We start from the raw sequence: 12,777 nt of genomic DNA, 5'->3' as shown, positions 1-12,777 counted from the left end.
CAAAACTTGGAGATTTGAAAAGTTTAAAGTGAGAAACTAAAAAGACATTTAGGGCGGTTTACAGACCGCCAAAAATACGTAGTGACTACGTATTAGGGTAGGAAGGTGCAGTGCTTCCGCATCCCCCTAACCCTAATACGTAGTCACTACGTATTTTTGGCGACGGCCGTTCCAGATGGCCGCCGCCATGTTTACGTCTTGGACGCATAGCGCCAGACGTGTCGTGACCCTATGACGTCCGAGTGCGCCAGCAGCCGCTCGCGGCGTCATAGCTGCGCCGCGGAAAGAACTCCATTTGGGAGCTTCTTTTTTGCTCAGTAATGGAGCGGCGCGGTTGGCTGCAGCGGCTCCACAGTGGAGCAAACAGCGGCGGCGGCAGACCACCGCAAAGCAGTGGTTTAAACCCGCCCTTGTGATTTGAAAATCTAAACAGCATGTTTGTGTCTGAATGGCCCTGTTGCAAGGTTTGTTTTTTTCTTTTCACATAGAATTCATTCTATACTTTGTAATGCACTTTTTCTATTTGTTTTCTTAATGTAGGCATTTCTACACATATTGCTCCTTGACTATTATGTGGCTGTACAGTTTTTCAAATCAGTCTATCTATATTTATAGTCAAATGTATGTATTTGAGTTGTTTCCATTATTTCTTCATAACTTGAAATAAAAACTGTCTTATCTGGGAAAATAATGAGAGTTTCTTTTGTTCTTCCCATTTAGGAATTAAAGAACTTCCTGATTTTTTATTGTTTGGTGCAGGTTTTTTTTAACAAGAAACTATTTAGTGTAAAGTGGATTTTCTGCAAAACACACTTTTGTGGCAAAATCAAATGTTTTACACAACCAATGAAAATGAAAGGAAATATAAAATTGCTAGTCTTTCACTGTCTGAGTGAGTTTGGGCAGGTGTCTCAACATATTGAGACTTGTTGAGACACCTTTTCATTGATGAACACCTTTTGTAATTATACTTTGTATCCTAGTTACATCTGAGAATGAACTGCCTTATGGCCACATTTTAAAAAATCTTTATTTAGGTGTCATTATTGCAAAAAATAAAATAAAATAAAATGAGCTCCTCCTGGTCCGCGGCGCCGCTTTGCTTCGCTGGGCGCAGCTTTCAGACGGCTGCGCCCAGCGAAGCAAGGGAGAAAGGGGCCAAGCGGCCCCTTTCTCCCCTCCCCGCCACGCGGGGTGTCCTGGGCTTGAAGCCTCAAGGACACCCTTTCAGGCTGCGGGGAAGCGTCGTTTTGCTGCTCCCGCAGCCTGAAAAGCGGAGGATCAGGGCCTCAGCGGCTGCCAGTATAACCACTGAAGCCCGATACTCTGGGGAAAGGGCGGGTCCAGACCCGCCCAAATGGTGGTCTAAACCTGCCCTAAGTTTAGATATTTAGGTCAAAAGTTTGACCCAAAAAGACTGAGTCGACTATCCAAAGAAGGAACCACCCCTGGTGAAAAGCAAGAGTATAATATGTCCTGGAAACTCTGAGCCCCCTACTCTCTCATTCATCCAGCCTTAAAAATAAGCACAAGAATCATGTCGGTTGGAATTGGTAGTTCATTGTTTTGGTTTGCTTCAACCATTAGATCCTTTGCATATGCCCCAAATTACCCTGACTATCTGTTGGTCATAGAAAATCCGTAATTTTTTACCCCAAAACTTGCCCTAAACTTATAATACACGAGGTCGACTATAGTGAGTATATTCAGTAGGTAGTGAAATGAAAATAAAACTAGGGTTTAATGAATTACATCTCAATCTGCCTAAAAAACTAATTTTTATATTTAAAAAATAGTTCTAGCCTTTATCTTTTGAACATTAGATAGTCAACTAGAGAAAGCCTATTTATTCTAACTTGCTTAGATACTCTCCTGCCAGGGTGAGGCAGGATATTATTATTTATATTATAATTATATATTATTATTTAGAAGAGTGTACCTGGTTCAGTTTCTGCCCGTTTGCAAATCATTTAGTTGGATGCTTGATAATGAGCAGCATCATAGCATATGAATTCATAGCTAACAAGGCCAATTGATTTTAGTGCATAAAAAAGTATAGTGTCTAGATCAAGGGAAGTAATAGTGCCACTATATCTGCTCTGGTCAGCGCCCACCTGGAATACTGTGTCCAGTTCTGGGCACCACAATAAAAAAGGATGTTGAGAAACTGGAGGAACTTCCTGACAGTAAGGGCTGTTACAACAGTGGAACGCACTCCCCCAGAGAGTGGTGGAATCTCCCCCTTTGAGGCTTAAACAGAGGCTGGATGGCCATCTGTTGGGGATGCTTTGATTGCAATTTCCTGCATGGCAAGATGGGGTTGGACTAGACAGCCCTTGTGGTCCTCTTCCAACCACGATTCTAGATTCCTATATCTGCAGTGAAATGACAGCTTGTTCCTTGACTGACTGTTTATCAGAGCAGATTTTATAATTGATAAAATTTAGGAAGATATGAAATCATTTGTTTAGTAGCCATATGAGACTCCATATAAAACACATGCTACACAGTTTATATTGGTTTAAACTTCTTTTCAGTTCCTTCATTCAGTGTTGTGGAATAATCTCATCTTATTTTTTTAAGTTGAGCTTTGGCTTTTTAGCTGTAACACTTAGAATGTCGTAAGCTAAGGAGGGAATTTCATTTTTTAAAAAAAAGAAAGATGATATGCTTTTGAGTAAGTGAATATGTTTTCACCTTTAACTCTTAATTGTTTCTGAAATCATCATCCTATTTTTATGCATCCAGATTATAATCATTGCCATTCTCTCCTCCGCGTGTTTGTTTGTTTTTAGATGGGTTGTTTGTTTTAAGATTCACAGTGCTCTAGCTGATTTTAAAATGTTACATAAATTAATGCTAAGTATTAATAAACAAATGTTCAGTATATAAGAAAAGTGAAAATTCCATATACTAAAAATATCTACACATACACAGTGTTATATATATTTGTGGAGATACCTTTGGATGTGATTGTAAAAGATTCATTCATATGGTGAACTGAAAAAAAGTGCAGGACCTGAAGAAATATTTTCCTAACTCTGACTCTGTAGTATTGCAGGTGATACTATTAACGTTCTTAATCTGGAGCATGTGGGTTAGGTATAAACTTGTGATCAAAACTCAGAATTTGTTGGCTACCTTCCAGTTTTAAATACTCAAACTGTAGCTTTGGGATCAACTGAATCTCACTAAGGAGAAGATGGCTTCAGCATTCCCTTATCACACAGAAACACATCTTGGCATTCCTCATTTAAGTGTGTGCCTAGGAAAAACCTGAGGAAAATGTAAGGTCAAGTGACTGTAATTTTGGTAATGCAAATCCATAATGATTTTTGACAGCTGAATTTTCTCCCCAGTAAACATCTTCAAAGATGAACTGTTTTGTTGTCATGAACAAAATCTAATTTTAAGGCACCTAGCAATAGCAGGTACATTTGTAACCTCTTATCAGTGCACAAGCACTCCCTAAGCATTTACAAAGTGTAAGCTAATTGCCTCCAACAATCTGGGTACTCATTTTAGCAATCTTGAAGGATCAAGCCTGAGTGGAGCTTGAGCCCTTTTGCTGGTATTGAACTCACAACCTTATGGTTTGTGAGTGAGTGGCTGCAGTACAGACATTTAACCACTGCGCCACCAGGGCTCCTAGGCATACTTCCAGCTTGGAGACCTCATTTTTTGAATACTGTGGTGTGCCAGCTGAATCCATATAATTTCATGTATCGAAAAATGGATGTGCCCTTGACCCAACTCAGCAGTTTTTAGTTCTGTTTAAAATGAATCAGATGAAACATGGGATGTGAGTTCAGGAATTCATCCTTCTGGATAAGGATAGTCCAGTCAACAACAGGAAGTCACATATGACCTGAACATACAGTTTCCATTTTTATTCACTCCTGTCAAGACAGGGAAGATTGTGGAAATAAAGTATAGTAGTTGCCCAGATCACATGTTACTTCTAATTGTGAAGTGGATTCATACGAATACCCCCTTTCATCTCCCTTTCTATTGTCCATCCATCGCAAAAAAAGATGATCTTCACTAAGTTCGAAATGTAGATAATCAACAAAAGCACATGTGTCCTGTTTAAAGATTAAGTTATGTTAAGAGAGCCACTTAGCCATGGATAATTGTTTAGCATTGGGGTCACATTTAACACTCTGCCTCAGTTGAAACCCATCTTTTGGATTGTGCCAGGATTCACATGGATGCCACTCTTTTATCACAGTCATGTTGTATATGACCCCCCGGAAAACCATCTTTCAGAGAACATGTGTATGCTTAAAGCATCACAACTCCTTGTCACATGCTAGCAGGAAAGGGATCACACAATGTAACAGTAAACTCCTGTCTAGCCTTCACATGTGGAGCATGGAACATCTGACATAAGTAACCACAGCAAAAAAATCTCTACACCCCTGGGCTTCCCCAGTCCATACATACAGAAATACCGGGTGGGGGATTGTTCAACTTGGAAACTGAAGCCAGTGGCCTTGTTTCCTCTGTTTCAATGTTGGACAGCCATTGCAATATTAAGCATATAAAGGGACCTCTCAGTCTCCCCTGATAAAGTATTGGGGCCTGTGTCTGTGAATGTTGTAAGCAGAACTTGGAATTCTTACGAAAAAATCACTGTTAAGTTTTTCATAGATTGACTATTTATGCTGATAATCTGTGAATTTCTACAAATTATTTTGACTGTTTAGTTTCCCCTTTTGCTTTATGGCTCTTCTGAATCAGGAAAGTATAAACACAGAGTTGTTGAACAAGTTGTTTGCTTTTAATTTTAGATTGACCAGCTGAAGCAGGAGCTTTCAAGAAAGAGTCAGAACTTCTTGCCTTACAAACAAAGCTTGAAACCCTTAGCAATCAGAATTCAGATTGCAAGCAACACATTGAATGCTTAAAGAGTCGCTTACTGCCAAAGAACAGAGAGCTGCCATACTTCAGACAGAGGTAAGTATTTTATAGCATCTAATGCAATATAAATGTTAGGTAATGGAGTGTGTCAGAATAAAAAGTTTGGATTGTTACAATTCTGTGCTGAGACAACAAACGGCCTTTTAAAAAATTGTTACAAAGAAGTAATATAGCAGAGCTAGTCACGGACCAAGACCAACCCTTAAATGCTTGGAAAATATCTACGACTCTGATGCAGGTGGACTTTTTTACAACTTGGAAGATTCTGTCAGGAAACTTAAATATGCGTATGCACAAAACAATTTAATTTCCCCTTGCTGCGATATTTAGTGCATTTGCTTCATTTATCCTTTTATATAGTTGCTTATAGTTGTACATTTGGAATTGGCACACAGTTTCAGAAGAATATAAACATGTGATGGGGGGAAAAACCAAGTCACTGCAGTCAGAAAAAATGTGTTAAAGGAACAGTACAGATATTTGCAACTTGGCCAAACAATACATTATGTGGGAGACATTGAAGTCCTTTAGACTTTTAAAAACTCAAGTACTGCAGCAGATGAGAACCATGAACATCATCACTTAATCCATGCTGTGATAATGGAGGTTCTTCCATTATCTGCGCAGCACAAATAGTCTTCTTCTACGGTAACAAAGGGTTAATAATGTGATAAGTTAAGTTACATTTAATGAACCCTTAAGCACACATTATGAGAGAGCAGTTGCCCATTGAGATGGCCAGATGGCCAAAGCACAAACCTTTGAGATTCTTTATTGCACTAGTTATCAAAACTTAGAAAAGGACCATGAGGCAAATTCTAAAGAGACTCTAACAAAGGGATGTTTGGGGGCAGGACCTCCTGGGGAAGCGGGTTGAGATTGGACAAAAGCTCCAGAATCCGCTATCCCATGAATACCAGTGTCTACAAAACCCATCTACATCATGAGTAGTTAGGAACTGTTTCGCTAGCTTGCATCACGGTTTATGTTATTTTGTGACTTGGCTGAAATAACTAATCTGTCTAAATTTTTAACTCCTAAGTGTGCCTCGGGAAGGTGGCCCTTCATGAAGAGAGATATCGTTTGCTAATGGAATGCTACTTAGAATAATGACTTCCTTTAAAGAACAGTACTTTTTCTCCCAACATCACGTCTCATAGACTAATGGGACAACATGTTATCCATTTTTCTTTTTTTCCTAACTGGGGAGAAAGCAGTGCTGTTAGAAAACATTTCTTATATTATATGTGCTTACAAATAAAGGAATGCTAAATAAAATTGCTGGAGGAAGAGAAAACCATACATGTTCAAAATACAAGTTTACTTGCAACGTTGTCTCCTCTCTGGTCTTTCTGGGGGTGCTAAGCAGATGGCCCTAAGCAAATGGTCAGTCAAGCCCATGCATCCGCCTGGGTCAGTGCTCAGCTGGCACAGTGGGGGGTGGTGCCTGCCCCTGCAGTGCCATAGACCACTACTGCTGCATGCCCTGTAACTGTGTCCACTGTTGCATCTGCCTCAGAAACCCACATCATGGCCTGTAAGAGTAGAAATGAGGTTCCTGGCTGCACCTACGGTGACTAGGTGCCCTTATTAAAAATCACATGGTGTGATGGACTCATCTGAGCAGACATGAATAGTGGAAGCGGGACCGGGGCCGTCTGATCTGCTGGCTGTCACCGTGGATTTCTCTAGAACCCAGCAGCAAATAGCTATTCTTTTTGGATCAACTTGAAATGAAGAAATGAAATTTATTATATACCGCCGTTCCTATGATCACGGCGGTTTACAACAAAATAAGATACAGCACAATACAGGTTACAAACAGCATAAAAAACCATATACTACTTACAACTAATTTCATTTCATTCATATCATTTGTATGCTGCCTTTCTCCCAGAAGAAGGGACCCCTTTGGACCACAGTCAGTCCAGGTCCACTGGATCTGCACTGGTCTGCCTGATCCTGGCCCAGGGCTAATGGATTGCATCATTCTAATACAGGGGTTGCAACCCCGGCCCGGTCCTTCCGCCTCCACCGCCCCTCCACCCCTCCTCCTCCGGGGCGCTTGACCGCGCTGCCCTCCTCCTCCTCTCCACGTGCGGAGGAGGAAGAGGAGGGCCGTGCGGCCTGGGGCAGAGGAGGCAAAGGGGGAAGCCCCGCGCCGCCCTCCCTGCCTCCCCGTGCGGGCCTGCCGCGCCCTCCCCGCTTCCCCGTGCGGGCCTGCACTGCCCTCCCCGCCTCTCCACATAGGCCCGCGCCGCCCTCCTTGCCTCCCCGCGCCACCCACCTCCTTCTCCCTGCTCCTCCACCCCGCCACCAGGCTGCACGGCGCATGGAGGAGGGGGGAGAAGGGTGGGGCAGGAGGAGAAGAAGAAGAGGAGGAGGGGGGAGCAGAAGGAGGAGGAGGAAGAGAGGAAGGAGAGGTGGTGAATGGCCAGTGGCCTCAAGGTTTTTAAAATTTTTATTTTGGGTGCTTTAATGCTAACAAGTCTCCCTTGTTTGACAGAATAGGGTGATGTGATGATGATGATATGATGAGATGAATGATGATGATGAGAGTCAATCTTGAGAGGCATGCACATACTGTTTCTGAAGCCAAGAGAGTGTGACTTTCCAAAGTGCCTTTTCTTGTGTTTTTGGTTCTTTAATGGTGATATTGCTATCAGCAAGCCTCTGAGGCAAGGCAAATGTAAATTGCTGTGATTTTTACAAACTCATGCGCAGTGAGAAAAACCAAAGTCCCTTGACCAAGTACACACTTCAGAGAAGTGCACTTGGTGCAAGAACTGTGAAACCACCTTGACATGTTCAATATGCAAGCCATGTGAACCCATGTTCAGTGTAAACCCAAAGAGTTTGGTTTATGCAATAAGCCTCGTGAAATATGCAAGAGTTGCCATGTTTAGTAAAGCCATGTTCAATGCCCAAATGTGCTGTTTGAATGGGGGGAGGGGGATTTGGCCAGAAAGGGAAGTCCATTTCTGCCATCTGTCTAGGAATAATGCCCAAATGCCCTCCATTTTGATCATGCCTAAGAAACAGCATTTATATTAACATTTAAAAAAAATCATCAATTTTTTTGCATGTCCTCCATTTTTAAAAATGTCCTACATTTTAAAGTGTTGTCCTATATTATTTATTTATTATTTATGGCTCCCCCCCCCCCCCGTTGTCTGGGGGACACCAACCCGTCCCCATTTCAAAAAGTTGCCTACCCTGTTCTATTAGGACAATGTGAGTCCAGTGGGAACATGAAGCCTTTTGCCTGTGCATACGGGGTAGGTCTGATGTCTCACTGAGCAGCTGGCACTTGGTTGGCTCTGGTTGTTTCCCCTTTCTTTTCAATTTTGTCGTGCTTGGCTTGGTATCTTCACATTTAAATTGTTCTCATTGAATTTCCTCTACATGTTCACTTATTTTCTCATTTGCCTTGTACAACCTAAAAGATGGTTTCATCTTTAATCTAGATTATCTGGGTTGGGGGAATGAGGTCTAGCTGCTATTTCCCCACTTGGGAATCCTTGAAGGGATCTGTTTGTGAAGCTGAAAGCCCAGTTTAGGAGTGAGGGTGGACCTGGTTCACTCCCAAGTGACATGGGGAGGTGGCACACACATGCAGGTGGGCCATCCCATTGTCGGGGATTGGTACCCTGTTTCTATGCCTGGGCTTGGTAACAGCTGTTGCCACCATTATGCACAAACATTACCAAGAATGTTGTGCGTGTCTTTTACTCCAACAATGTGGCTATATATGTTTATGGCTCACTCTCCTTCCATTCTTCTTTAACCACTGGGCCTCCAAATCAAATGTTATAGAGAGTGAAAAAAGAAAGCCAATTAGATGGAATTTCGTTAGGAGTACTGGAATAATGAAACTGTGTCAGCTTTGCCTTTCAGCCAATGATTTGCTGAACAACTAGTATGAACGAAATGAAAGCTAATGGCTTGCAGGATAATAAGGGGAGGGAGAAACAAGTGTCTAATTTCTCATTCGTGTCAGGGCCTACTATTAGCTTGAATTGGAAGCTTTTTATATAAACATGAAGTAGTTAAATAAAGAGACTGGGTTAGATGATGGATCACACCTTATTACAGGGGTCTAGACTGAGGAATGTTATACCCACCTTTGTGTCCTTTAAAATAACAATGTCGAATTTATTCCCAAATGAAGAAGACTTATGAATCAAGGAACTGAAGTTCTGAATTGCCAAGTTCACATTGATTCAGTGGTCAGGTTTATTTGGGATTAGTATTTGGATTTAGATAAATATATATTCATTTAATTAGAATTTACGTTATTAATAGTGGATATAATTATAGCACTTTTAACAATGGATAGTTGTGATGTTGTAGATTTGGTACAAAATTCTTTAGTCTTCCTCATCACACAACTTAGATACTTTTTGACAATTTATGTCCCACACTTAATATGCCAAATCTCCTAATAAATTGATGTACTTTGAGCACAGCATGCGTTTTATTAACTCAGCACTGAGGGCTAGGTGATTTCCAACCTATCCTTGAAGAAGTAGTGTGAGCCTAATGATTTTATTGGAAAGAATCACAAGACCTTTATGTTCTGTCTTAAGACTTTTTTCAAAAGGAAATGGAAGAAAGTTTCTTAATGATGTCCACTTCTCACAGGAAGCAATTTGGTTAAAATTAGCTTAAATTGTCATGTGCAAGAGCCTTTGGCAGCAGTGCTGAATAACATTAAAGCACCTTTTTTCTGAAGGAATCAGATGGCAAGAAGTCTCCAATGTGTAATAGGTTCTTAGGTTTAATCAAAGTGTGTTTCAGACATAGAACAGAAACACAAACCTTGGTGTAAGGCAAATACATTTTGCATCAAGTGAATATTTGCCACATGATTTTCTTAATCTGAAATAATATTAGCAAGCAATAATAAAGAAGGAGTATGTTTGCTACATTCCAAATATTTGTCCATCCACACTTCGGCTTGCATAAAGCAATGAGTACTTCAGAAGGAAAATTCATTTAATGATGTCTGCCATATATTCATTCATCAAAAATGGAATTTGAATACCTAGGATCAAACATTGATTGGAGCAGGGACTGCAGTCAAGGAACTGTAAGAACACTAAGAATGGGGAGGGAAGCTAATGAAATGTCTAGAAAAAGATCCTAAAAATGTAAAGATATACAACTAAGCACAGAAATTAGAATCAAACACCGATTGATATCGCTATACCATGTATGGATATGAAGAGCTGGACAGTTAAAAGTGGATAGGAAGAAAATCAATTTATTTGAAATGTGGTGCTGAAGAATGCTAGAGGATACCATGGACAGCCAAAAACCAGATGATGACTAAGAACCTTCAACTGAGTTACACACTTAAACGGACATTATAAGAAATGAAAAATGGGGAAATCACCAAAGAGGAATTCAAACAAATAGCGAGGATTGTAGGGGTAAAGTCAAAAACTAAAGCACAGAAGAACTCAGGCTTGCTAGAGAGGTTAAGAACAATAAAAAGGGCTTTTTTGGAATGCCCGCAGCAAAAGGAAGAAGAAAGAAATGTAGGGCCACTGCATGCAGAGATGGCAAAATGCTCACAGGGAAAGAGAAAAGGCATAATTACTCAACACCTTTTGCTTCAGTCTTCTCAAGAAAAGGCAAAGGTTGCTCAATGTGAGGAATAAAGGAGCAGAGGACAGAATAGGGAATTTCAGCACAGAATAAGTAAAGAGATAGACAGGAATACCTGTTTAACCTAAATGAATATGTCTCTAGGACCAGATGAACCCATCCAAGGGTATTAAAGAACTGGCAAATGTAAATAGCAAGAACAATTGGCAATAATACTTTGAGAACTCCTGGAGACACAGGAGAAGTCCCAGCAGACTGGAGGAGGGCAAACGTTGTCCCCATCTTAAAAAAAGGGAAAAGACACAAAAACAAAGAAATTTATGAACTCTGGTAAATTCTTGTCAGAGACAAACTAAATGAAATTTTAATTTACCTTTAACTTTGCTGCACATATAGGCATCAGTCAGATTATGACAGTAAGCAAAACAAAAGATGGCTAAGGGTCTTTGCTAGGTCTGCAATCTCATTTCAGCAGCTGGAACATAAACCACTGCTCACATTTAAGTGGCTTGTCCTGGGTACATCAACAGAGGACCGAGCACCATATTTTTAGTTCTTTTAATCCTGATTATTCTTTCATTTCCGATGTTACAGTATTTCTACAGAGATCTTAAATTTTAGGTTGCTTACACCTGATTTACCACCACCAGAGAATGGTGCCATGAAAGAGCAAGCTCTTATGCACTGCTTTCTGTTTTTTAAGCTTTTACCATGTCTTATATAAAAGGATATAGATGTGGGCATCAGGATAGAAAATGTTTATTATTAATGACTTCAGAATTATCCTAAGAAAAAGTAGATCTTGATGAAATGTAGGCTTTTAGTGAAATAAAAACATTCCACAATAATCTGACTTTAACTGATATACATTCTATTCTCTCCTTTTTAAATACACCAAACTTTAACCTCCACACCACCACCACCATCACCACCACCAGAGCATTATAACACCTAGAGTTGTTGGCCATGAAAGGAGCCTTGTTCTACTGTTTGCCATCATTCAGGACATATATTTATCAAAGTTCCTTATCACGAATGTCAGGTTGGACAGATGGGGTATAATAAGATCTCTTTGTTGACAGCCATGTAAATAATTTTTTTCCACCTTGAAAGGTTCTGTGATGAATGGCAGAAGTAGTATCTTTTGCTGCAAATCTCAATTGTCAGAGGAAGGCCTGGGCCGCTGACAGAGGTTATACAGACTTTCATCAGAATGTGGCATGACTGTCAAAAAGCTGATCAGATGACTGTCACATAACAACCAAATGCAATTATCTTTTTTCTCAATAACTGTATTATAACAAGTGAGGCATCTATACCGTCCCTTCCTCTCTAAATCATTACAACTTCCTCTTCAAAATACTGTACTGAAATTCCAGTCTATCAATATACATTACCCTATGATCTCTTTTGTGAGCATTATTTTGAAGAGAAAGAAAACCAAATACTTTCTGTTCACCCATTACTTTAAGTAAGTATTAGGGGTGTCTGATATTTGAAAGGTCACTCAGTAGTCTTGCAAGGGTCTTACACTTATGCTTAAACTTGCTTGTAGTCTTTATATTCTGATAGGTCCTAAACTAGTGGAGGTTTACAAAGATGAAAAGCTGCACATATCTATTTTCTCCATGGCTGCACCTTGTACATCAGTGGGTGTTTTACACACAGAAGGCTTATCCTCTGAAGGAACCCTAAACTGTCTTCAGTCCCACAGGTGCACTTGGTGTTATTATTCAGCAAAGAGAGATTGCAGAAAACTGATGATAGGGATGCTGTTCTCGTTATTTTGATGCACAGGGACAACAAACGAACTCCCACTACAGCACTTTATCAATAGTAGTGTAACATGGCTCAAAAAATAATTACCTGTGTCATAGTCTTAGAATATTGCATAGATATTCCTGTCACCTAGGCAAATCAGAATGAACCTATGCACAATTCTGAAAATGCTGACTATGTTTAAAACAGCATTAAAGACATATCTCTCCTGGCAGGCCAGCCCAGTAAAAAAAAAACCAAACCCAGTCAATTTTAAATCATGATGTTTAATATGATCTCTTTTGAGCATATTTTAGTGGTTCTATAGCATTGTATTTTAATTGTGAGTGTGTGTGTTTTTAATTATGTTTGATATTTTAATATACTTTACCCCACCTTGAGCTTTGAGGATAGGCAGGAAAGAAATAAAAATTATTATTATTATTATTATTATTATTATTATTATTATTATTATTATTATTA

General features: G+C 40.0%; 1 protein-coding gene across 1 annotated transcript in view; it reads right to left on the bottom strand.

Moving 5' to 3' along the window:
* Positions 1-12,777, bottom strand: part of ERC2 (ELKS/RAB6-interacting/CAST family member 2) — a 765,920-nt gene that overhangs the window by 521,847 nt on the left and 231,296 nt on the right. The window lies entirely within an intron of this gene.

The sequence above is a fragment of the Sceloporus undulatus genome, chromosome 2 (assembly GCF_019175285.1).
Source record: "Sceloporus undulatus isolate JIND9_A2432 ecotype Alabama chromosome 2, SceUnd_v1.1, whole genome shotgun sequence".
NCBI lineage: Eukaryota > Metazoa > Chordata > Lepidosauria > Squamata > Phrynosomatidae > Sceloporus > Sceloporus undulatus.
The sequence above is the reverse complement of the archived record's forward strand: the minus strand, read 5'-3'. Positions and strand labels throughout refer to the sequence as shown.